The sequence below is a fragment of the Somniosus microcephalus genome, chromosome 6, assembly GCF_052327205.1.
Source record: "Somniosus microcephalus isolate GS21.2 chromosome 6, FLI_Smic_1.0, whole genome shotgun sequence".
NCBI lineage: Eukaryota > Metazoa > Chordata > Chondrichthyes > Squaliformes > Somniosidae > Somniosus > Somniosus microcephalus.
The window spans coordinates 238,882,501-238,909,877 of NC_140992.1; the positions used below are offsets into that span (position 1 = coordinate 238,882,501).

Below are 27,377 nucleotides of genomic sequence, written 5' to 3' on the forward strand. Positions count from 1 at the left end.
CGTCTGGGGAGGAAAACGTCAATTTAGCAGACCTTTCTATCAGAAATGTAAGTGTAACAACAACTTTTTCTATGTTTCCCTTTATAAAGCGCCTTTAACATAGTAAAACATCCCAATGCATTTCACAGGAGTGTTATCAAACAAAACTGGACACCGAGCCACATGAGATATTAGGACAGATGGCCAAATGCTTGGTCAAAGAGGTAGGTTTTAAGGAGCGTCTTAAACGCGGAGAGAGAAGTGTAGAAGCGGAGAGGTTTAGGGAGAGAATTCCAGAGCTAAGAGTCCAAACAACTGAAGGCACAGCTGCTGAGGGTGGAGTGATTAAAATCAGGGATGTGCAAGAGGCTGGAATTGGAGGATCGCAAAGGCTTGTAGGGCTGGAGGAGGCTACAGAGATGGGGAAGGGCGAGGCCATAGAGGGATATGAACACAAGGATGAGAATTTTTAAATTGAGGCATTGCTGTACCGGGAACCAATGTAGGCCAGCAAGCATGGGTGATGGGTGAATGGGACTTGGTGCAAGTTAGGATACGGGCAGCAGAGTATTGGATGAGCTAAAGTTTATGTATGATGGAAGATGGGAGGATGGCCAGAAGAGCAACCCTCCGCGATCTCTGCATTCCTCCAATTCTGGCCTCTTGCGCATCCCCGATTTCATTCGCGCCACCATTGGTGGCCATGCCTTCAGCTGCCTAGGCCCTAAGCTTTGGAATTCTCTCCCTAAACCTCTCCACCTCTGGCATCCTTTAAGCCGCTCCTTAAAACCTACCTTTTTAACCAAGCTTTTAGTCACCTCCTAATAGCCCTTTATGTGACGAGGTGTCAAATTCTGTCTGATAACACTCCTGTGAACCGCCTTGGGATATTTTACGACATTAAACGTGCTATAGTTGTCAGCTGTGGCTCAGTTGGTAACACACTCGCCTCTGAGTCAGAAGGTTGTGGGTTCAAGTCCCACTCCAGGGACTTGAGCACATAAAGCTAGGCTGACATTCCAGTGCAGTGCTGAGGGAGTGCTGTCCGGTTGGAGGTGCCGTCTTTCGGATGAGACGTTAAACCGAGGCCCCGTCTGCTCAGGTGGACGTAAAAGCTCCCATGACACTATTTCGAAGAAGAGCAGGGGAGTTATCCCCGGTGTCCTGGCCAATATTTATCCCTTAATCAACATAACAAAAACAGATTATCTGGTCATTATCACATTGCTGTTTGTGGGAGCTTGCTGTGTGCAAATTGGCTGCCGTGTTTCCCACATTACAACAGTGACGACACTTCAAAAGTACTTAATTGGCTGTAAAGCGCTTTGAGACGTCCGGTGTTCGTAAAAGGCGCGATATAAATGCAAGTTTTTCTTTCTTTATAATAAATACAAGTTGTTGTAAATGTACATAGAAACATAGAAGATAGGAGCAGGAGTAGGCCATTCGGCCCCTTGAGCCTGCTCCACCATTTAATGAGATCATGGCTGATCATCCAAATTCAGTACCCTGTCCCTGCTTTCTCCCCATATCCCATAGCCTTAAGAATATATATATTAATGATCTAGACGAGGGAACTACATGTAATATCTCCAAGTTTGCAGACGACACAAAGCTGGGTGGGCGTGTGTGCTGTGAGGAGGATGCCGAGAAACTCCAGTATGATTTGGACAGGTTGGGTGATTGGCAGATGCATGGCAAATGCAGTATAATGTGGATAAATGCGAGGTTATCCACTTTGGTGGCAAAAACAGGAAGACAGATTATTATCTGAACAGCAATAGATTAGGAGAAGGGGAAGTGCAACGAGACCTGGGTGTCCTTGTGCACCAGTCGCTGAAGGTAAGCATGCAGGTGCAGCAGGCGGTTAAGAAGCAAATGGTATGTTGGCCTTCATAGCGAGAGGATTCGAGTACAGGAGCAAGGATGTTTTGCTGCAGTTGTACAGGACCTTGGTGAGACTACACCTTGAGTATTGTGTGCAGTTTTGGTCGCCTTATCTGAGGAAGGATGTTCTTGCCATGGAGAGAGTGCAGCGAAGATTCACCAGACCGATACCTGGGATGGCAGGAATGACGTATGAGGAGAGATTGGATCAATTGGGCTTATAGTCGCTGGAGTTTAGAAGAATGAGAGGGGATCTCATTGAAATTTATAAAATTCTAACAGGACTAGACAGACTAGATGCAGGAAGGATGTTCCCGATGGTTGGGGAGTCCAGAACCAGGGGGTCACAGTCTAAGGATAAGGGGTAAGTCATTTAGGACAGAGATGAGTAATTTCTTCACCCAGAAAGTAGTGAACCTGTGGAATTCTCTACCACAGAAGGCAGTTGAGACCAATTCATTAAATATATTCACTTCACGTGTATATTTACTTAGCAAATATTTTCCCACAATTCAGTGTGATACTTTGCAGCATCTCTTTCAGTAAAGTTTGGCATTCTGGCATGAGTTTATCAGACAGATCTTGGTACAGCTTCTAGGTTTTTGTCCATCAGTTGCAAACGGTCCTTTACCTTCATCAGACTGATTGTGCAAGTCAACATTCTCAGCAATGAGAAATGCCGACTGATCCCTGCTGCTTGTCCTTTTCTGTGATAACGGCTGTTGGAGCTGCTTATTGTTGGTTGGGTTTGCTTTCTTCTATTGGCCTGGAACGATTATTCTGAATTGTCATGCTAACTTCAGTGACCGCTCACCTCTCCATATAGTTTTGCTGGTGTTTCCATGGTGCTGAACATTTTCAGCTGTGTTATACACCATTTTAGTAGATAACTAAGCAGCCTGAACAAAGGAAGGAATGCGCATACGATCAAAGAACACTCGCACACTCTGCCTTCTGTTTTAGCATTTTATTGACAAACGCAAAAAAAAAAGTTAAAAGTACATGTGCATATGCAGTGTAAGTAAGTAATGAGATTACATGAGACAGTGGTGTGTACTAATATTTTATTTACTAATCAAAAATGCAATGACACATCTGGATTCCCAATTAGGCTAGTAGCTAACGTATTGGACAGCACTGTCTTGAATTATGTACATTAATTTATTTCATTTTAATAAGGTTAATACACTAATAATACTGATGGCATTCCAGCATTTTTGTTGTAATATTAGGATTTGTCATGTTTGGTGAAATTTTATAAGCTTGTCTTATTTGGAGTGTCAGTGGTCTGCAAGTAAAGGTCAAATGTCATAATCTTAATTACTGCCAAACAACCCCTCTGGCACTGAAAATTTACTTTTAAAAGTGTGGAGTCTCATTCCTTCAGATTTTAATTATTAGAGATTTAAAAACAATTTTTAAACTTTTTTTCTTTGTCTATTTTCTCTCTCTCAATCCCATCTTTCTTTCCCTCTTTATTTTGCTTTCTGTGCATGATTTGGCATTGGATTAAATATTGTAACTTGCACTTCCTGGTTTAGACTCTGCATGTCTCAGTAAGGATTCTTCAATCTGATTGGTTAAGGAGACACACCGTTGCTTGCCCTGTTCACCCAGGTCCCAGGCCATTTAGATTTTAAGTGGTGGACCATGTTGAAACTTGATCCAGATACATTATTTTTGATGGTTGATTTGCTAAACTGCTGTTTCTTTATTGAAAGCTTTTTATTTATGAATTGCTTTATCGTGCTAAATCCCCATGGAATATTCATATGCTATTCTAATCTTGTGCTATTTTGTTATGTGTATATAGTTGGATTAGGTACATATATCCAAAAGATAGGATCTTTTGGTTTTGAATTTTAATGTTTTTAAAATAAATAGCCCACAATGAAGCAAAAGCCCTTACTATTCTGTTAAACTGCACTTTTAGGTGACTTGAGGAAAATCATGGTGCATACTGGCTCAAGTTCAACAACACCTTTTTATTAGTTTCTTGTACCATTGTTTAGTTTTCCTTTGATTGAAGTGGTATGTCAGTTTTTTTAAAGAATATACTCCAGCATTGTTGGATGTTAAATTGTACTCCGTGCATGTGCTTGCACAAAATCTTACACTCTATCTCTTTTGTCATCTAGGGAGCTCTGGCTTTGGTTGCCCTAACTTTCCCCCTTGTGGGAATGTACCTTGACTGTACCCGAACAATCTCCTCTTTAAAGGCAGCCCATTATTCAATTACAGTTTTGTATGCCAATCTTTGATTCCAATTTACCTGGGCCAGGTCCGTTCTCAGCCCACCTCCAATTCAAGTATTTTGACTCTGGATTGCTCTTTGTCCTTTTCCATAGCTAACCTAAACCTTATGATCCTAAACCCTTGATTTTCTTTTCAGGATTCAGATTAACAATAATGGGTGATATTAGTCTTCCACTTAGAATAATAGAGTCATAGAATCTTATGGCACAGAAGGAGACCATTCGGCCTGTTGTACCTGTGCCGGCTCTTTGAAAGAGCTGTCCAATTTAGTCCCGCACACCAGCTTTTTCCCCAAAGCCCTGCATCTTGGTTCTCCAAGTACATGTCCAGTTGCCTTTTGAAAGTTCCTATAAAATCTGATTCTACCACCCTTTCATGTAGTGCGTTTCAGATCTTAACAACCGTCTGTGTGAAAACATTTCTCCTCCTTTTCCCCTCTAGTAGTTTTGCCAATTATTTTAAATCTATGACCTCTGGTTACTGACCCATTTGCCAGAGGAAACAGTTTCTCACTACTTGCTCTATCAAAACCCCATATAATTTTTGAATACCTCTATTAGGTCTCCCCTTAACCCGGTCTGCTCGAAACAATACCAGCTTCTCCAATCTCTCCACATTACTGAAGTCCCTCATCACTTCTGGCACTTGGGTTTGTATCTAGCCACACTAATGTGATGAAAGTTTTCTTTCTGTGCTGGCTGTAAGGGCCAAATTCAAAACCAGGTAGGGTGGTCCTGGGCTCCAGTTCTTAGGAGGGCTGTGAGCTCAGCACAAAACTGCTATAATGTTACCAATCGGCAGTTTCAGTTAGAGGTCATGAGTGGCTGGTGTGGGAAGTAAAAAGATCCACATTAGTCCAGGACAGCGTGACCTTCTGAGGTTGGGGTTAAGACACAATGGGGCAGATTTTGTGGTCGGCGGTGTACCTATGGAGTACGCTGCCGGCATCCGAATAGAATACAAAAGGGAACCCTCCTTTGCGAACTTGCTGTTTGATGCTGCATACTGGATGGCAGCGTAATGGTCCATCAATCCCAGGGGTGCAGCGTGTGCCGAATCACCTGGACCTGGTGCTCCAATCATGATAGATCGCCATCCCCATTCATATCTCAACTTCATTAATTAAGCATACGTTCATTTAAACCTTCATTACTAGAGCCTTCCGGGATTTAAATGTGCATAAACATCTATAAAATATATTTTTGTAACATATGTACTTTGTGTATGTTTAATTAACGAAGTTGCGTTATGAATGGGGATAGCGATCTACGGATCAATTCAAACACCTCAAATGGTACACTCGGATCGCAGAAAATTAAATAGTCCGATTGCTGAGAATATATTCACATATGGCCCTGACCACCTCTTACTTAATAATGGTCCCTTTGCATTAGTCACAGACTTCCGTCCAAAATCTCGGACATTTTATGAAATGCAATGGAGGAAAAAATACAATAGCACTATTTCCCCCAGATGAAAATGATGTTAAAACGTGACGAACGATGCTTTGGATCTTTTGAGATATCCCCTTACGCTGATACAAACAGGCCCTGCGCCTCTTTGCATCAGCCGTAAAATTTTCGTATGTAATTACTATGCAGTTATTGGGCAATTAGCTCAACTCTGCGCCAGCAATCAGGATTTCCCCGTCAGTGTGGATCATCTGTCAAGTCGTTACTTGACATCGCAAATTCAGGTTTTAGCGTATGCTCAAGCGCATGTGTAAATCGCGAACTTGCCGTCCATTTCAAAGACGGTATGATGTCGTACTCTCAGTACGCCACCATACCCACCGCAAATTTTGGCCCATTGTACAAGTCATACCTGAGCTGGAGGTGTGTGTGTTCATCCTTGGTGTCAAAAGTGCAGGAAAACATGTTCCTCAGAGATGTTATCTCTCTGTGAGCACAAAAAACTAGTGTTAAACAGATAGTGCAAGTGATGCTTTTTTCCTGTGATGATTCTTTCAGTTGTTCAGTGGTGTTATAATCTGCTACTTTTCCCCGCCTTGTGAATTGGGGTCAGTATTGCCTATTTCCTTCATTTTTGAACAATGATTTAAAGTCTTACTTTCAAGTGGAAATGTGAATTGATTTCATATCAATAATGGTGGACTGCTTTGTTTTCAGAAAATAAGCGGGGCATTTGTTGTGACAGTGAAGAGATGGAAAGGAGATCTTTGAAAGGTACTTGAATTCTTGCTCCCAATTTCAGGTTTTCAGATGGTTTCTCTGTGGCATAAAACAAAATATATTAAAATTTTTATTAAAATACTTGCAAGCAGTTAAGTATGCAGTATATTTATCTCTTTATTAATGCTGAGCAAATTTTTAATCTTCAGCCTTATGTTAAAATCATGTTGCCATGGCACTATTATCAAGACCGCTACTGGCATATACTGTATAGGCATATACAATACTCTTGTTCCAGAATGCATTCCAGTTAGTTAGCTCTATGAAAATCTCCACTTCATAATACAGGCAGCTTGCGAGGACTTGCAATTTCTAGCTACATTTATACAGTTTTTAGGCGCAAATGGTTTTTTAGAAAATTGTTTTTCCATTGAAGCCTCCATTCATTTTATTTTATACACTAGTAGATCACCATGGTGATGGTCATGGTGAATTGGAGCATATGTTGCTTTATCCATCTGAATATCCATTAGGCTACTCGGTAAGTCAAATTGTGTTTTTGTAGGAATATATCACCTTCATTTCTAAACAAAATTTTAAGACTTTTATTTTCCAGGGCAAGTGTGTATGGGTTTCATAACTATTTTGTTTGCAGGATCTTGATGATGATTAACTTTATCTCTTCATTTGGGTGAAAGCCTAGGATACAGAGAAAGTGATAGGGGACATATTCCAAATAGCAATAGGGAGCGGCTGTGTGCATTGGTAGTGTTCAGAGGGTAGTACTGTGGTTTGGAAGCGGGTCATGGATCTGAGAGCAATGGCGTGGGGGTTGTGAGGGTCTGGAAGAGCCATTGGGGTGGTTTGAGGAGGTGTTAGTATTGGGGAGTGGATTGTGGGCTGGTATTGGCAAACGCAGTGTGATAGGAGTTTTCTCAGGGTTGAGTTGGTCGTGGGAGACAAGCAAGTGGAGGGGGAGTGGTGAGGCGTGGCAGGAGAGAATGGTGAAGGAGAAGAATGGGTGGTCAGTGGGTCAAAATGGATCTCCTACTACAGATCGATGCTGCGTTCCTCACCATTCCTGGTTCCTCCTACCACTCACCCAAGATGCCTGAAACGCTGTCTCCACCCCATGTTCAGAGGAACCATGCCTGTATCCCACTGTCAGCCCAATACTGAGAAAAGCTCCATCACCATGCTTTTGTTAGCAGCACTCAATGCCCCGCCCCCGCCTTTCTGGTGGAGGAGGCTCAGGTCCTGGTTGAGGGTACAGCGGAAACTTGAGCGTTTCCAAAGCAGTCATTTGGGGAAGTCTATTATTTAAAACACTGTTGAGCATTTATTTGAAATATAATGCAAGTTTCCCCAGGTCACATTCTGCCTCATCCAGAGATAAGAGCACCAGTTTAAATTAATGGGGGCAGTAGGGGGAAGCAAGAACTGGTGAGGGGGGTGGTACAGTGCTCCTAGGAGAAGAAAAGACCTCTGTGACCTGGGGGTGGAAGGGGAGAGAAAAGTAAATCCATCACCATGAAACGGGAACAATTTTAAAACAATCTAGTACAACTAGCAACAAAGAATACTAATAAATACCCACACAGTCCAGAATTTCTTAGCAAGAAAGGTGAGAAATACCCCACAAGTGATGGAATTTCGGCTGGGCGCACTTTGTGTAATGACACGTGACAGGCCTGACATTGGCCTGATATTTGGGGGACTTTTTAAGTTGTCAGCTTTTTTGAATCTGCTGATCTGCATTTGTGCATTTTCCACATTGCCATGTATAGGGGTGGGCCATTTGCAAACAGTGCAAGCTTTCCCTGCACAGAGCTAGCATGATTGCTAGTTTTCCTTGCTCAATAGTCAGTGACTGTCTACTGTATTAGGTTTCAAGTAAGATCTACTACAAGTTGTTACGTCCGTGTATAATCAGACACAGACTGCGGAGAACGGTACAAACGGTGTTTACTCAGTGGCTCAGACTGCAACTGAACGGTACAGATTACTACTCAACGTTATATACAGGTGTGGTCACTGCCGGTACTACAGTATACATGAGCTGTAAAAAGTCGTTCCCCCCCCTTTAAAGGTACATACATTACAATTCCTCCCCTTTTAGATTAACAGTACCATAACACTCATTTAACAATTAAATATCAAAGTAATTACAATTAACACTTTTAACATGCAACATTAGCTGAAAATAGTCTATTTATAAATTCAGTCTTTGGGGAGGCTTCCTGATCCTTTCTGGATAGCGCCTTTCCCGAGTGTCTTGCTCTTGGTGCGGAGGCGATTCTGGCCCCCTGTCGTCGGTTGGTTCATCAGCTTCCGATGCTACTGTTTCTGGGGTAGATGCTACCTGTACGTCGGGTTCATCACCAGGTACGTATGGGCGAGGCATGGGGTTGACTTGTTCCTGTGACTCTAGGATCTGGTCAGCATGGCGTCTCACGATGCTCTCTCCAACGTCCACTGTGTACATTAGTGGGCCCTGCCGTGTGCATATTGTTCCTGGCTGCCATTTTTCTGTTCGGTAGTCGCGGGCCAAGACTGGTTGCCCTACATTGAAGCTCCTTGTTGGCTTCTCATGGATGTGCTGGAATTGCTTACTCTCAACATCTCTTCATACGTTTGGTCTGAGCAAATCCAGGCGAGATCTTAACCTTTGGTTAAAGAACATCATGGCTGGGGCCTGGTTGGTGACTGCATGTGTCGCATTCCGGTAGGCGAACAGGAAATTGTCCACCTTGTGCTGCAGCGGAATGTTGTCATTGTACATAGCCTTTATTGCCTTCACAGAATCACAGAAACCCCACAGTGCAGATAGAGGCCATTTCGGCCCATCGAGTCTGCACCGACACATATCTCACCCGATTCCTGTAACCCCTACACCAACACATATCCCACCCTATCCCCATAACCCCACGTATTTAATTCCCCTAACACTAAGGGTCAATTTATCATAGCCAATCAACCTAACCTGCACATCTTTGGACTGTGGGAGGAAACCGGAGCACCCGGAGAAAACCCACGCAAACACAGGGAGAATGTGCAAACTCCACACAGACAGTCACCCGAGGCCGGATTCGAACCCGGGTCCCTGGCGCTGTGAGGCAACCGTGCTAACCACTATGCCACCGTTGTACGAACCTCTTAGCCAATCCATTTGTGGCTGGATGATACGGGGCGGATGTGTAATGCCTTACCCCATTCTTTTTCAAGAACCTCCGGAACTCTTCGGACACAAACTGTGGTCCGTTGTCGGAGCAAATCTGTTCTGGCAAGCCATTCCTGGCAAACATGGTCCGTAGGACTGCAATAGTTTTCTCCGTGGTGGTGGAGGATATTTTGATGACCTCAGGCCATTTTGAGTGCGCATCCACGGCTATTAAAAACATTGAGTCCATGAATGGACCAGCAAAATCAATATGCACCCGTTGCCATGGAGATGAGGGCCACTCCCATGGGTGTAGAGGGGCCTGTGGTAGTGCATTTTGGACTTTCTGGCATCCTGAGCAGCTCTTGGTCAGGTCCTCGATTTGTTTATCGATTCCCGGCCACCACACATAAGCCCTGGCTAGGCTTTTCATTTTTACCCCTCCCAGATGACCCTCATGAAGCTCATTGAGCACTCTATCCCTTAACTTGGGTGGAATTACCACTCGGGATCCACACATCAAGGTCCCCCGGCACACTGACAGCTGTTCCCTCCTTGTCGAGAATGCTGGCAACAGTGAGTCGCCATATGCTGGCCATCCCTTCACCGTAAAATCATATACCCGAGACAGTGTCGGGTCATTTCGGGTTTCCTTTTCGATACAAGCGTTAGTTACCGGTAGGTATTCAACGATAGTCGAATGGAATATTTCGACAGGATCCACTGCTGGTGCTTCCTCCGCAGTAGGCAGTGGCAGGCGTGATAGCCCATCAGCATTTCCATGCTGTTTCGTGCCCTTATATTCAATCTCATAGTGGTGCGCCCCCAGAAAAAGTGACCATCTTTGTAGTCGTTGCGCAGTCATCACCGGAACGCCCTTCTTCAGATTAAAAATGGAGACAAGAGGCTGGTGATCAGTCAGCAAGGTGAATTTCTGCCCGTGCAGATAGTGATTGAACTTCTTCACTCCCCACACTAGGCTGAGGGCCTCCCTGTCAATCTGGGCGTAGTTACGCTCGGCTGAGGTTAGTGATCGTGACGCAAAGGCTATTGGCCTCTCTGAGCCGTCCGAGAATTTGTGCGACAGCACCGCTCCAATGCCGTAGGGTGACGCATCACATGCCAACCGAATTGGTAATGCTGGGTTGTAATGGGCCAATACCTCTTTCGATGTGATTAGTGTTTTGCTCTTCTGGAAAGCTCGTCTACATTAGTCACTCCACTTCCATGGCACCCCAGTTTGCAGTAGGGTGTTCAGTGGGTGTAGTATTGTAGACAAATTTGGCAAGAACTTATGGTAGTAGTTTTCCAGCCCGAGGAACGACCTCAGTTGTGACACATTCTCCGGTGCTGGAGCCTTGACTGCTGCCTCAATCTTCTCTGGGGACTTATGTAACCCCTCTTTATCGATCACGTGGCCACAATACGAGATCTGTTTTCTAAAAAACTCGCATTTGGGGCGGTTAGCTCGGAGCCCATATTCCTGCAATCTAGTGAGCACCTGCTCCAGGTTGGCAAGGTGATCACTGTCATTTTTGCCCGTGACCAGGATGTCGTCCAAATAACACTGGGTCCCTGGGATCCCTTGCAGGACTTGTTCCATTGCCCTCTGCCAAATAGCCGGAGCTGATGCTACCCCGAAAACCAGCCGGTTGTATTGGTAGAGACCTTTATGGGTGTTGATTGTGAGGTATTTTTTTGATGCTTCTTCTACCTCCATTTGCAGATACGCCTGGGCCAGATCAATCTTAGTGAAGCGTTTCCCTCCAGATAGCGAGGCGAAAATATCTTCAATCCGCAGAAGTGGATATTGCACGGTGTGAAGGACCGGGTTCACTGTTACCTTAAAGTCCCCACAGATGTGAACCTTCCTTGGTTCCCCAGGCGTGCTGCTCAACGTCTTTTTTATCACAGGGACGATGGGTGTAGCCCACTTGCTCCAGTCTACCTTGGACAGTACACCTGAACGTTCCAGACTCTCCAGCTCCGCTTTGACAGCTGGGCGGATCGCATAAGGTCTGGCCTTAAAAAATTTTGGACTTGCGTTTTCTTCAATTTTAATCGTCGCTGTCATGTCTTTTAGTGTTCCGAGTCCTTGCTGGAACACTTCTTTCGCGTCAGTTAGGATCTTTGACAGTCGCCCAGGTATGACGTCGTCATCCTTTTTGTCAGCCACAGTCAGTGCCTGTATGGAATGCCAATCCAGTTGTATTTTCCGGATCAATTCATGTCCCAGTAATGGTGGTCCTCCATCTTGCAATACGTACAGGTCTAGTTTTGGTGTTTCCTTACCGTTATATATAACGGTCACCCTTATTTTTCCTTTGGGGTAGACTTTTTGCCCCGTGTACGTCTTCAAAATAATTTTTGTGTCTCTCAAGGGTATGTGTGAGAATAGCCGCTCGTAGTCCCGTCGGTTTATGACTGTTAGGGCTGATCCTGTGTCCAATTCCATCTTTACCTGGACTCCTGCTATCTTGAGAGTGACCCAAATGGTTCGGTGATCCTCTGTTGTGATCTCATTATGTAGTTTCAGACAACTTAGTTCCCTGCTTTCGGAGTCGTTATCACTCTTTTGTTCGTCTGAACTATTCTCCGTTATCTTATGTACCTTCTTGTACTTTCCTTTGGTCGGTTTCTTATTGCTGGTTTTCTTTCCCGACCTGCAGACTCGTGCTATGTGTCCTACTTTTCCACACTGTCTGCACACTTTGTCTTTGAACCAGCAATCATTCTGGTCATGTGTTGTTCTGCCGCAGCGATAGCACTTCTCTGTTCCATATGACATTTCGTTTGTGCCATATTCTTGCGGTCTCTGTTGTGTATCTGCAGCGCCCTGTGCTGCTGCTTCATATGATACCGCAATGCTGAAAGCCTTTTCCAGCGTAAGATCCTTTTCAGATAAAAGCCGTTTCTGGGTTCCTTCACTTTGAAGCCCACACACAAACTTGTCCCTTAAGGTATCTGCCAGTCCCGCTCCAAACTGGCAGTGTTTCGATAGTTTGCGCAGTTCTGTTAAATAATCAGCATTGCTTTCATCCTTATGCTGGTTCCGTTTGTGAAACTTGAATCTTTCTGCTATCAGCAGCGGTGTGGGGTTTAAATGTTCCTTTAGTATCGTTACTATGTCTTCAAAACTCTTTTCCATTGGTTTCGTTGGGGTTACTAGATTTCGCAATAACCCATACGTCTTTGCACCCATTAAATTCAACAATACCGACGCTTTCTTGTCATCCAACACCTCATTTGCCTTGCAGTACACCTGTATTCGTTCGACATATGTAGTCCAATCTTCAACTTCATTGTCAAATGCGGTGATACTGCCACTCTTCGGCATTTTGGGTGTGGTTTAAAATGGCGTCTCCCAATGGCTTAAAATGGCGTCTCCCGCGCTTTCCTTCCTCCCCCGCTGCTGCCGGTTCTCGTGGCAATGGCGGTGCCCTGTAGGTTTCGCGCGCTTCTCCTGCGCTGCTGCCAACGCCGCTCTCGGCGGTCCTCGTGGCAATGGCGGCGCCTCGCGGGTTTCTGCGCGTCTCTCTCTCTCTCTCTCTCTCTCTCTCTGACGCTGCTCAGCCCCTGAACACCGGCTGTGCTCTGTCCTCTCTCTCTCTCCCCCGTCGATGCTGCTCAGCCCTTTGCTGTGCCGCTCGGTCGGGCTCTAACCCGCCGCTGTCCGGGAAGGGTCTGCGCACTACCTGTTGCCAGCCCGTTTCGCTGGACCACCTCGACTGGAAAGCCGAGCCTCCCCCGCAATTCTCGAGTCTCTGCTGGATGACTGGGCGGTTGCCCGTGGTCGACACCCGAGTCTCTGGCCTTGACCTCCAACCCACTGATCTTCAGGAACGAATCCCCGGGAGGTGATGCAGAGTTGCAGGTAGGTTCGAACCTGCCTCGTCGTCAATGTTACATCCGTGTATAATCAGACACAGACTGCGGAGAACGGTACAAACGGTGTTTACTCAACGTAGCTCAGACTGCAACTGAACTGTACAGATTACTACTCAACGTTATATACAGGTGTGGTCACTGCCGGTACTACAGTATACATGAGCTGTAAAAAGTAGTTCCCCCCCTTAAAGGTACATACATTACACAAGTGGTCCTAATATGTTCGTAGCCAACCTTTTTTGGGACCCAAACTGAAATGCTGTAACTGAAAGTGCACCTTGTGCCTTTTTTGGGACACAATTTAACAATAAGCTGGGTGTTGAGATACCGCGGCAAACGTGGGAGTCGAGACCAGAGCTAGTAAAACACAACTGCTTTTAATTCAACCTCATGGCAAACAGGAACTGGAAAAGCCCGCGCCACACTTAAATACTTCCCAGACAGGAAGTGGTCCCTGCAGCTTGTCCCTGCGGGAAACAAGTTGCTGGAGGAAAGGGCCCCCGGCTGGGGGCGTCTGCTTAAACTGTCCGTGCCGCCGTGAGCGGATTATGTCCAGTGGTGGCGTGTCGCCACATGGGCATGTTTAGTCTCTTCAAAAAATGAAGCAAGGCATAAATGTTATTTTGAGGAAGAATAATGACTTAAACTGCAATTACCTATTTCAAATAGATAATACTTATTGATCTTTAGATTTAACTACATATGGTCAAAATTAGTCCACATGTTGGGAACCTGGGTCAGGTTGCGGGTGGCGGGGGGGGGATGCAGATTCCCCTTGAACCCCATCCCAGTTCTTTTCCAAGAGGGTGGATTTCTGATGCTTGGTCAACTTAATTTTTGGGGGGAAAAGAGTAGAGTTTGCTAGAAACTGTTAGCAGTAGATTAATTACACTAACAAATCAACAGAGTAATAACTGTATCTGGACCGAAACACCCCTGTTTTCGTTCAGAGAGGTAATGGAAGTTGTGAAAAGAATGATCTATTTAGCATTTTCCCATTGGCTTATTAGTTTTTTCTGTAATTTCATGACAGTAATTGACCTGGTGAAATTTGATTTCAAAAAGAGATGAATGACTGACTGCTTTTTCAACTCTTCCATGTGGATTTTAGGGTCATATCTGTTCATCTTGCTGAAAATGAAAGTTAGAAACATTGGCTTAATCTGAACAATTAGGTTTTAAACAGGATTTCGGAATGGAAAACCCAAAGAATACAAAGTTCTTTTTATATTCCTGGAAAAACTGCGGTCACATCAAAATAATAGTTTTTGGCGGGGATGCCTAAAGTTCTAAGGATTATATGAGAGAAAACAGCAACATCTTGCATGTTAATCATAAAAGCAAAATTTTAGCTGGCTTATAAACATACCCTTGGTCTGATGCATGAATTCACAAGGTAATATAGCTCAGACGAATTGGGCCGAATGGTCTGTTTCTGTGCTGTATATTCTATACAATACCTTTTTAAAATACTTAATAAACATACGAACAAATCTTTTTTCCCCCCTCCTTATCTATTATCATGGCTATGCTTTTTTATTCAGAAAGATCTCATACTTGGCAAAATTAAATTCTGGCAATAACCATACTGGAAAGTCACAGCTGATCAGCTCTGAGCAACAATTCCTCGCCAAACATTATCCTATTAATCTTTCAGATGGTTGACTTGCTGTGGGTTCCCAGCATTTACTGTTTGCCAGCATTCAATTTTTCTGTGCATCTCTCATTTGCAAGAGTAAAATTTTGAATCCATTTCAACCTTTTATGGAAGATAAAGTGGTTGACTGACTTCACTCATTTGAATAATTGTGCAGAGACCAGCAGTGTGGTGAAAATGTCACCTTTTTGGGATGTGGGTGAGATTTTCCTTTTTGGGGCAGAGTAGCAGTGGAGTGGGACTTCCTGCTCTGCTGGTCCCACAGTAAGCTTCCTGGATCAGGGTTACTTTGGCATGAAGGGCAGGCTCCAGGTGGGATTTCCACCAGTAAATGGGAGCCTGCCACTGCAGGCAAGAGAAATTGGGCACCACCACCAGAAGACCCCTACGGAAAAGTCCTGAAGATGGAAATGGCTGCAGTTTTTATAGCCTCTGTAGATACTGAGGTCTGCAAGGGTAAGTGCTGGGACCCACTTGGAGGGAGAAGAGGCCTCTAATGGGCCTTCTCACTTGTTCAGAATAATTTGGGCCTATTATTGCCACTACGTTGGGCCAGCCTACCTCCACCTTCCACCTGGTGGTCATGGGGGCTGATGGTAAAGTGGGGGAGAAAAATGGGCAGGTAAACCGGACCCCATCTCCCTGCTTGCATTTACATGCAATGTGTTGGGAAGAAACGGGCAATTGCAGACCTGACGTTAGTGGGAGGAGGAAAATCCAGATTGGAGCTGGGAGGTGGTGGTAGGCCTCACCACCCCATTTTCATGTCAGCTGCTATCCTGCCAAATGTGGGGTGGGAAAGTGGAGGAAAATCCATCCTGTGGTGTTCAATTGCATCTCAAAATTTTTGTTTTCTGGTAATAATGCAGAGAAATTCTTTCGTATAAGCTGCACTGCCAGTCTGTATGGTACTTCCTGTAATAATGCACGTGTATAACTGTTATTGAAATGGGATCATGATCACCTTAGAATCATAGAATAGTACATGGGTACGGTAGCATAGTGGTTATGTTACTGGACTAGCAATCTAGAGGACTGGTCTAATGATCTGGAGCCGTCAGTTCAAATCCCACCATGGCAGCTGGGGAATTTAAATACGGTTATTTAAATAAATATGGAATAAAAAGCGAGTGTCAGTAATGGTGACGATGAAACTACCGGATTGTCATAAGATCCCATCTGGTTCACTAATGTCCTTCCTTTAGGGAAGGAAATCTGCAGTCCTTACCTGGTTTGGCCTACATGAGACTCCAGGGCCACTCTTAACTGCCCTCTGAAATGGCCCAGCAAGCCACTCACTTGTACCAAACCGCTACAAAGAAGTATACTAAAAATAAAACCGGACGGACCACCTGGCAGTGTCCTAGCACCGGACGTGACAAAGGCCACACCAAGCCCAGTTGCTCCTCGCTAACATCTGGGGACGTATCCCACAGACTAGTCAAGCAGCAGACTGACATAGTCATACTCACAGAATCATAACTTTCAGCCAATGTCCCAGACTCCTCCATCACCACAGATCCAACAGCAGTGGCGGCGCAGTGGTATACAGATGGGAGGGAGAGGCCCTGGGAGTCCTCAACATTGACTCTGGACCCCATGAAGTCTCATGGCTTCAGATCAAACATGGGCAAGGAAACCTGCTGCTGATTACCACCTATTGCCCTCCCTCAACTGATGAATCAGAGTGACTGCCCTTGACATCAAGGCAGATTTTGACAGATTTATTTGTGGCATCAAGGAGCCCTAGTAAAACTGAAGTCAAAGGGAATCGGGGGTGGGGGGGAAACTCTCCACTGGCTGGAGTCATACCGAGCACAAAGGAAGATGGTTGTGGTGGTTGGAGGTCAATCATCACAGCCCCAGGACATCGCTGCAGGAGTTCCTCAGGGCAGTATCTCCAGTCCAACCATCTTCAGCTGCTTCAACAATGACCTTCCCTCCAACATAAGGTCAGAAATGGGGATGTTCGCCGATGACTGCACAGTGTTCTGTGCCATTTGCAACTCCTCAGATAATGAAGCAGTCCGTGCCCGCATGCAGCAAGAACTGAGCGGCATTCAGGCTTGGGCTGATTAGTGGCAGGTAACATTCGCGCCACACAAGTGCCAGGCAATGACTTCTCCAACAAGCGAGAGTCTAACCACCACCCCTTGACATTCAATGGCATTACCATCGCCGAATCAACCACCATCAACATCCTGGGGGTCACCATTGACCAGAAACTTAACTGGACTAGCCACATAAATACTATGGCAACAAAAGCAGGTCAGAGGCTAGGTATTCTGGGGCGAGTCTCTCACCTCCTGACTCCCCAAAGCCTTTCCACCATCTACAAGACACAAGTAAGGAGTGTGATGGTATACTCTCCACTTGCCTGGATGAGTGCAGCTCCAACAACACTCAAGAAGCTCGACACCATCCAGGACAAAGCAGCCCGCTTGATTGGCACCCCATCCACCACCTTAAACATTCACTCCCTCCACCACCGGCGTACAGTGGCTGCAGTGTGTACCAAGATGCACTGCAGCAACTTGCCAAGGTTTCTTCGACTGCACCTCCCAAATCCACAACCTCTCAACTAGAAGGAGGAGGGCAGCAGGCACATGGGAACACCACCACCTCCAAGTTCCCCTCTAAGTCACACCATCCTAACTTGGAAATATATTGCCATTCCTTCATCGTCGTTGGGTCAAAATCCTGGAACTCCCTCCCTAACAGCACTGTGGGAGTACCTTCACCTCATGGACTGCAGCAATTCAAGAAAGCGGCTCACCACCACCTTCTCGAGAGCAATTAGGGATGGGCAATAAATTCTGGCCTTGCCAGCGATGTCCATCTCCTGTGAATGAATTTTTTAAAAAGGACAGAAGGAGGCCATTCGGCCCCTCCAGTTTGTGTCTGCTCTTTCGAAGTGCAGTCCAGTGAGTCCCACTCTCCAGCTCTTCCCCATATCCCTGCAATATTTTTCTGTTTCAAATACTTATTCAATAGAAGCTTTTAAAAGGAAATTTATTGTGTTTCCACCACCCTATCAGGCAGTGCATTTCAAATCCTAACCACTCGTTGCATAAAAAGGTTTTTCCTCATGTTGCCTCTGGTTCTTTGACCAATCACCTTAAATCTGTGCCCTCTGGTTATCGACCCTTCAGCCATTGGAAACAGGTTCTCTTTATTTACTCTCTCATGATTTTAAACACCTATCAAATCTCCTCTTGGCCTTCACTGCTCTAAACAGAACAAGCCGAAATGGAGAGCGAAGAAATTGACTCAGAGACTAAGGTCCTGAATTTAAACAAGGGGAATTATGATGCCATGAGACGGGAACTGAGTAGGTCTGATTGGACAACGTTCCTGGGAGGACTGGAGGTAGATAAACAATGGCAAACATTTAAAGATAGAATGACAAAATTGCAAAAATTGTTTATACCAATCTGGCATAAAAGGAAATCTAAAAAGGTGACTCAACCGTGGATAACAGGGGAAATTAGAGACAGCATAAAATCCAAAGATAGGGCGTATAAAATAGCCAAAAAAAGCGCCAGAGCGGAAGATTGGGAACAGTTTAAGATAGAGCAAAGGAGGGCAAAGGGCATGATCAAGAGGGGCAAAATAGCTTACGAAAACAAGCTGGCGGAAAATATAAAAACTAACTCCAAAAGCTTTTATAAATATATCAAAAGGAAAAGACTGGTGAAAACCAAAGTTGGTCCATTGCAGTCAGATACGGGGGAATATATAATGGGAAATAAGGAAATGGCAGATCAACTAAATGCATACTTTGGGTCAGTCTTTACGAAGGAAGACACAAAAAACCTCCCTGGGATATCGGGAAAAATAGGAACATTGGCAAAGGAGGAACTGACGCAAATCAATATCTCTAAGGATATGGTGTTAAGGAAGCTAAAGGGATTGAAGGTGGACAAATCCCCAGGGCCTGATAACATGCATCCTAGGGTACTGAAGGAGGTGGCCCTAGAGATAGCGGATGCACTAAGGATGATTTTTCAGAATTCATTAGACTCGGGAACAGTGCCGATGGATTGGAGGGTAGCTAACGTTACCCCACTATTCAAAAAGGGGGGTAGGGAAAAAGCAGGTAATTACAGACCTGTAAGCCTTACATCAGTTGTGGGCAAAATGCTGGAGTCCATCATTAAGGATGAAATAGCGGAGCACTTAGCAAATGGGGACAGGATAGGACAGAGTCAACATGGATTTACAAAGGGTAAATCGTGCTTGACTAATCTATTGGAATTTTTTGAGGGAGTAACTGGTAGAATAGATGGGGGAGAGCCAGTAGATGTGGTGTACCTGGACTTCCAAAAGGCCTTCGATAAGGTCCCACATAAAAGATTAGCATGGAAAATTGAGGCTCATGGGATAAAGGGGAAAGTTTTGGCGTGGATAGGGAACTGGCTGTCAGATAGAAAACAGAGAGTTGGAATAAACGGCTCATTTTCTGAATGGCAGGCAGTAACAAGTGGGGTACCACAGGGATCTGTCCTGGGCCCCCAGCTGTTCACAATTTACATTAATGACCTGGATCAGGGAGTCGGATGCAGCATTTCCAAATTTGCAGACGACACTAAACTAGGAGGGGGGGTGGGCTCAGAGGAAGAGACCAGGAAGCTCCAGAGCGATTTGGACAGACTGGGCGATTGGGCGGATAAATGGCAGATGCACTATAATGTGGACAAGTGCGAAGTTATCCACCTTGGGTGCAGGAACGGGAGGGCAAATTATTATTTAAATGGCAATAGATTGGGAGAGGGGGAAGTACAGAGAGACCTGGGTGTTCTTGTACACCAGTCACTGAAGGCGAGCATGCAGGTGCAACAGGCGGTCAAGAAGGCAAACGGTATGCTGGCCTTCATAGCAAAAGGGTTAGAATACAGGAACAGGGATACCTTGCTGCAGCTGTACAGGGCACTGGTGAGACCACACCTCGAGTACTGTGTACAGTTTTGGTCGCCTCATCTGAGGAAGGATGTTCTTGCCATGGAGGGGGTGCAGCGGCGATTCACCAGGCTGATACCAGGAATGGCGGGAATGACCTATGAGGAGAGACTATGTAGTTTAGGGATGTACACACTGGAGTTTAGAAGATTGAGAGGGGACCTCATAGAAGTGTATAAAATTCTGACAGGTCTAGACAGACTGGATGCAGAAGGAATGTTTCCCTTGGCGGGTGAGAACAGAACTAGAGGACATAATTTAAGGATAAGGGCTAAACCATTTAGGACAGAGATGAGGGGGAATTTCTTCACTCAGAGAGTGGTGAACCTGTGGAACTCATTGCCACAGAGGGCAGTGTACGCCAGCTCATTAAATATATTTAAGAGGGAATTAGATATATTTCTACGGGCAAAAGGGGTGAAGGGTTACGGAGAGAAGGCGGGGACGGGATACTGAATTAAAGGATCAGCCATGATCTCATCGAATGGCGGAGCAGGCACGAAGGGCCGAATGGCCTACTCCTGCTCCTATCTTCTATGTATCTATGTATCTATGTAAGCCCAGTTTCTCCCCTCTATCCACAAGTGTAATCCTTGATCCTGGAACCATTTTAGTAAATCTCTTTCGTACCCTCTCCAAAGACTTCACGTCCTTCCTAAAAGTGTGGTGCCCAGAATTGGACACAATGCCACAGCTGGGGCTGAACTTTTTTGTACTCTATACCTTTATTTATAAAACCCGGGATCCCTTATGGTTTATTAACTGTTTTGTTAACCTATCCTGCCACCTTCAAATATTTGTGCACAAACACCCCCAGGTCTCTCTGTGCTTACACCCCCTTTAAAACTGTATAATTTAGCTTGTCTCTTCATTCTTCCTGCCAAAATGTACCACCTCACATTTTCCTGAGTTGATTTTCATCTGCCATTCCACCAGCCTGTCTATGTCCTCTTGAAGTCTATTACTATCTTCAATACTGTTTACTACACTTCCAAGTTTTGTGTCATCTGTAAATTTCAAAATTGTGCCCTATACCCCTAAGTCCAAGTCATTAATCTATGTCAAAAACAGCAGTGGTCCTAGTACTGAACCCTGGGGAACACCATTGTACACCTCCCTCCAGTCCAAAAACAGTCTTCACCATAACACTCTGTTTTCTATCCCTTAGTCAATTTTCTATCCATGCTGCTACTGCCCCTTTTATCCCATGACCTTCAACTTTGCTGACCTTGCATCTTAATAAATGCTGATTGTGTGACTTTGGTTGAATATTGGTTCCAGAACTGTGTGTTCTTGAACTACAATCTTTTCCCTATCTGTGTATAATTAATATATTAAAAATCATGGGTATGTGCACTTCTAGTCAACTTTTTCTATTATATAGTCCAATGTCCAAATTTAGAACGGAATCTGCTTACGTAAGCTCTTTGCCTTGCAATAGCCCATCCGACCAGTGGAGGTGATGCAGCACCATCATTGGCAGGAGGGTATAATTAAAGTGTGGTAAGTTTATATTGACAGTTCCATTATAAATGTGAAATTTACAATGAGAATATAAAAATAAGGGCATAATATATGACTTTAAAATGGGGCCTGAAATAGGTCTGCACACCCTGTCCCAAATCAGGAGATTTCCCGATTGTCCCCGTGAATGTTTCCATAGCGCTGTATTATCAGCATTCACTTTTTTCTTGAGACCTACAAAGAATGCTTTGCCATTTTGGGGGAGCCAGGCTGTCCCTGTAGATATCTTCTACATCAGGTAGTCCACAGTACACACATGTAGTAAACAAGTGATGACTGCTATCTTTGCTTTGGAAAGGAGGCATTAGCTGGACTGACTGTACAGCTTTCACCGGATTGCACAATTTCCTTGAAAGCACAATGTCACACCTGGTACCCATGGAGCATCAAGGCTTTTTATCAAGCCTGTGGTCTTCAAGAGGAAGAGTGAGTTTACACTCAATTACATCTGGTGACACCTAACCAAAAATTACACGCACATCAGAGGCAGTTATCCAGGGAGCAGCCATGATGGCTGCATTGTCTGGCATTCCACAATACCCAAATTATTTGAAGGAGAATAAATAGTTGGTTGGGTTAGAACAAGACTATCCTCTGCTTCCATAGCTTCTGGCTCCATTGAGAAGCCCTTTAACAGCAGAGAAGAACATCTGCCTGGAATGCCTCTGCATCTGCTTTTCATTGGCTGCCACTCCCACCTTCAAGAAAAGTTTGCCATGCAGTGTAGGCACAATAAAAGTATGTGGCAAAAGAACAGTGGTTGTTCACAATGCTTCAAATGGTATTTCCCAGAAGTAGGGCAGTTCCCAATTTAGATTTGTGCCTCACAAGAAATGTGTGGAAAACTAATTGTGAGAATATACTTTGCTCAAAAATCCCAACATTAAAAGTAACACTTTTTCCAAATCCTCTTAGAAAAATGGGCAAAAAATCTTGAAATGTGACGGTGTTAGAATTGGTTTGTACTGGTCTCGCTAGATGTAACTCTTATCCTGTTAGCTAAACACTCATTCAAATAGCTCCTCGAGAAGCAGGGTGCTGTTTTGAAGCTTTACTTGAATAAAATTTGTGAAACTGTAAACAAAGACAAAGTATGTTTTGTACACAGAGCTGAGTACTATACATTAGATGTTACATAAGATATAAACATGTTTATGAAAACAGAATAGGCTAACTATATAAGTAAATAGCACTGAAGCTAAACCTCGGTAGCTAACAGCTAATAAACTTCTTATGGACAAAGTATTGTCAAAATACTATACCGACAAGGTTGTTATCATGTTACTAAACAAGGATACTCACAGACATTGCGTCTTGCCTAGCGTATAAAGGAGGATTGAGAACTGGCTGCCTCATGTGGGCTTTGTTCACAACTGAGCAAACACTTGCTGGAATACTACTTCCGGGGCAGACAGGAAGGTGGTCAAATAACACACTGCTATACAATAACTACCACTAGGGGGTGCTACCTACATGTAACAAGTCCAGAACATGGTTGGATGCATTTCTCAAGGATCTGTTGATCTGTTTCAGCAAATTAGTATGATTAAGTTGCTTGAGAGCATAAGGAAGGTGTGACGAGAGATTATTTTTGCTACAGACACATTTAATGCTTCGTATGGTAAATGTAAGACTTTTAATTTTATAGTTTGTACATTTTCTTTTTGATGCTTGTAATAAAGTTGCAGAAGTGTTTCTACATTACAACTGTCCACCATTTTAGTGCTAGTGTGAATTCCTTATTGAAAAGGATATGATTTTCCAGTGCATTCTTAAGAGTTCTGCAGATATGTACAATATTATAATATTGTGGCTAAAAAATCTTGTATTTAAACTATACGTTCTACAGACCTGCTGTTTGAAGAAAAATGTAATCTGAGCCACTGCTGCATTGAATGCTTCTAAATGCGACTCAAAAACTGGAATTGAACATCCTTTTTCAATTTAGTGGTTAAATGTTTCTGGAGTGGCCATTAATATTTGTGGAAGAAAGTGTTTGCAGCTGTATTTGATATTAATGATGTGAAAATTAATATGACCATATGCTTGTCGGATGATTTGGCCTTAATTATTTGAGCATATATTTTTGACTACTTGGCAGTTTTTGAACTGGAATTATACATAATCTTTCTGCAAATGGTCTGCTATAAAATTCAATGTGGAATGCCAAGCTGTTCATTTTATATTGAAGTTTAAAAATTGAAGCAAAGTAACAAATATAAATACTTCCACAGTGAAGAAAGCAGTAGATCAAGATTGTATGTTGTATGCTGCATAGGACATGTATATGGCTTGGTCGTCATGGTATTAATGGAAAGGGTCTGGGTAATAGCTCTGGGTAGCTATCCATTTTTGTCAACAAGCTGTATTGAATATAAACACTTTTTATAGATTACATAAAGATGTCAGGATGGTTAGTTGAATATTAATGTTTTTTTGCAGTTAATTTCTGACTTGCCTTTTATCCATTTTTTTGTGTGCGCTATTCTGTGCTTGCCAAGCATCTTCGAGATGTTGCACATTTTTAAACTGTCTGTTTGATTACTTCCTGCAGCAATGCACTTTGTGGTGTTATTTTGTAAGTAATTACCCCCAGCTGCCGACTGCTTTCGGAACTTAGCTGGATTCACCCCTGTGCCAAAGGTGACTGCACTCACCTGTTGTCTCCTCTTCTACCTGTTTTGCTTCCTGCTCAGGGAAGTGCAAGGCTTATTAAATTATTCAGTTGTGCCATTTTCTGGTCTGATCTGTTGGGTGATCATATTACTGCTTTGTTACATGGATGGTGGACTGGATCGAGGACCCCATTTCCTGCTTGTTGAGGTGCTTATCTATGATAATTACTGGTCTCTACTTATCGTGTGACTTCCTGCTGGAAACAAGTTAAATTCAACATTCGACAAAGCCAAAAAGGAAGTGTGATCAATTTGGCAGCAACTTTGTGTGCTTACTGCCACAAAACTGTCCAAAGTTCTTTAATGGGCACCAGTCTCATCGTATTATTTGCCCTGTCAAGCTTTACTTGTTTGGAGTTACTATTTTAGGTCAAAAAAGTATTTTGATCCATCTTGCTCTGTAAAATAAACACAACTTCATAAGTTTAAATGATTTTGCAATCGGTCTGGCTTTGGTTTTTTTAAATCATTGATCCCACATTTAATATTTCCCAGCTGTTGATCGCTCTGCATTACTTGGAGAAACCCTTTGGAATACTTGAGCTTTGAATGGAATTGAACATAAGAGCTCGGTGCAGAAGTTGGCCAGACAGCCCCTTGAGCCTGCTCTGCCATTCAATAAGATTATGGCTGAACTTCTCCATCAACTCCACTTCCCACCCTATCCCCATATTCCTTGACTCCCGACTCCCTTAGTGCCCAAAAATCTATCAATCTCAGTCTTGAATCTACTCATCGACTGAGCATTCACATGCACACATTTATTTTGCTGCTTGGAAAAGTGAATTTTCAGAATGGAAAACACATTGCAAATATAAACCTATAGGATTTTATAATTTTAAAATATTAATTCTCGGGATGTTGACATTGCAGGCAAGACCGGCATTTTTGCCCATCCCTAGTTGCCCTTAAGAAGGTGGTGCTGGGCATTCATCTTGCATCACTGCAATCTGTGTGGCGAAGGTGCTCCCACAATGCTGTTAAGTAGGGAGTTGCAGGATTTTCACCGAACGACAATGAAGGAACCGCCCTATCTGCCCCAGTCAGCATGGTGTGTGACCTTACCCTTCTAGGCGAAGGTCCTGGGTTTGGGAGATACTGCTGATTTGCTGTAGTGCATTCTGCAGCTGGCACATGCTGCAGCCACTTTATGCCAATGTTGGAGGGAGAGGATTTTTAAGCCAGTGGTGGGATGTTGATCAAACAGACAGCTTTACCCTGGATGGTGTCAAGCTTCTTGTTTGTTGGAGCTGCACTCATCCAGGCAAGTGGAGAGTATTTCATTGCACTCCTGACTTGTGTCATGTAGGTGGTAAAGAGTCTTTGGGGAGTCAGGAGATGGGCCACTCATCACAGAATACCTAGCTTCTGACCTGCCCTGGTAGCCATAAAAAAAGAAAGGCTTGGAATTATATAGCGCCTTTCACGACCACCGGACATCCCAGTGAAGTACTTTTGAAGTGTAGTCACTGTTGAAATGTAGGAAACGTGGCAGCCAATTTGCACACAGCAAGCTCCCACAAACCGATAATCTGTTTTCGTGATGTTGATTGATGGATAAATATTGGCCAGGACACCGGGGATAACTCCCCTGCTCTACTTCGAAATAGTGCCATGGATCTTTTACGTTGACCTGAGAGAGTAGATGGGGCCTCGGTTTAACGTCTCATCTGAAAGACGGCACCTCTGACCGTGCAACATTCCCTCAGTACTGCACTGGAGTGTCAGCCTAGATTTTTATGCTCAAGTCTTGGGAGTGGGATTTGAACCCACAACCTTCTGACCCAGAGGCAAGAGTGCTACCAACTGAGCCACTGGCTGACAACATTTACATAGCTGGTCCAATTTAGTTTCTGGTCAATGGTGACCCGCCCCCCCCGGATGTTTATGGTGGGGGATTCGGCGGTAGTAATGCCATTGCATGTCAAGTGGAGGTGGTTATGCTTTCTCTTGTTGGAGATGGTCATTGCCTGAAACTTGTGTGGTGAATGTTACTTGCCGCATATCAGCCCAAGCCTGAATGTTGCCCAGGTCTTGCTGCATGCAAGTATGGATGGCCTCACTTTCTGAGAAATTTCGCAAGAAGCCGAACACTGTGCAATCATCAGCCAACCCACTCCTGACATGATGGAGAAAAGATAATTGATGAAGCAGCTGAAGATAGTTGGGCCTAGGTTGCTGCCCTGAGGTACTCCTGCAGCGATGTCTTGGAGCTGAGATGATTGACCTCCAATGACCACAACCATCTCCCTTTGTGCCAGGTATGACTTCAGCCACTGGAAATCTTTTCCCCCTGATCCCCATTGACTTCAGTTTTACTCAAGTTCCGTGGTGCCACTCTCAGTCAAATATTATCTTGATGTCAAGGGCAATCACTCTCATGTAACCTCTGGAATTCAGCTCTTGTGTGCATGGTTGGACCAAGGTGATAATGAGGTCTGGAGCCGAGTAGTCCTAGCAGAACTCGGCATCGTTGAGCAGGTTATTGGTGAGTAAATGCCACTTAATAGCACTGTTTATGAATCCTTCCATCACTTTGCTGATGATTGGGAGTAGGGTGATGGTAGGGGTGTTAATTGACAAGATTGGATTTGTTCTGCTTTTTGTGGACGGGACATACCTGGGCAATTTTCCACATTGTTGGGTAGATGCCAGTGTTGTAGCTGTGGCTGGTTATGGCTGAGGTGAGTGACAGTGGATCAGGAGAAGGGGAAGATACACAGGTTGAGTGTTTTTAAAAAATTAGTTTATGGGATGTGGGCGTCGCTGGCATAGCCAGCATTTATTGCCCATCCCTAATTGCCCTTGAGAAGGTGGTGATGAGCTGCCTTCTTGAACTGCTGCAGTCCGTGTGGTGAAGGTACTCCCATAGTGTTGTTGGGAAGGGAGTTCCAAGATTTTGACCCGGTGACGATGAAGGATCAGCGATATACTTCCAAGTCCGGATGGTGTGTGACTTGGAGGGGAATTTGGAGGTGGTGGTGTTCCCAAGCGCCTGCTGCCCTTGTCCTTCTGGGTGGAAGAGGTCGTGGGTTTGGGAGGTGCTGCCAAAGAAGCCTTGGCGAGTTGCTGCAGTGCAGCTTGTGGATGGTACACACTGCAGCCACGGTACGCCGGTGGTGGAGGGAGTGAATGTTTAAGGTGGTGGATGGGGTCCCAATCAAGTGGGCTGCTTTGTCCTGGATGGTGTTGAGCTTCTTGAGTGGTGTTGTAGCTGCACTCATCCAGGCAAGTGGAGAGTATTCGATCACACTCCTTAC

General features: G+C 44.4%; 1 long non-coding RNA gene across 1 annotated transcript in view; it reads left to right on the top strand.

Annotated features, from left to right (window-relative positions):
* The window catches only part of LOC147116559 (uncharacterized), a 440,444-nt gene that overhangs the window by 37,161 nt on the left and 375,906 nt on the right, over positions 1-27,377 (top strand). The window contains exon 2 of the long non-coding RNA XR_015078837.1: positions 6,252-6,308. This is a non-coding gene — a long non-coding RNA (uncharacterized LOC147116559). The remainder of the gene's footprint in view (positions 1-6,251; positions 6,309-27,377) is intronic.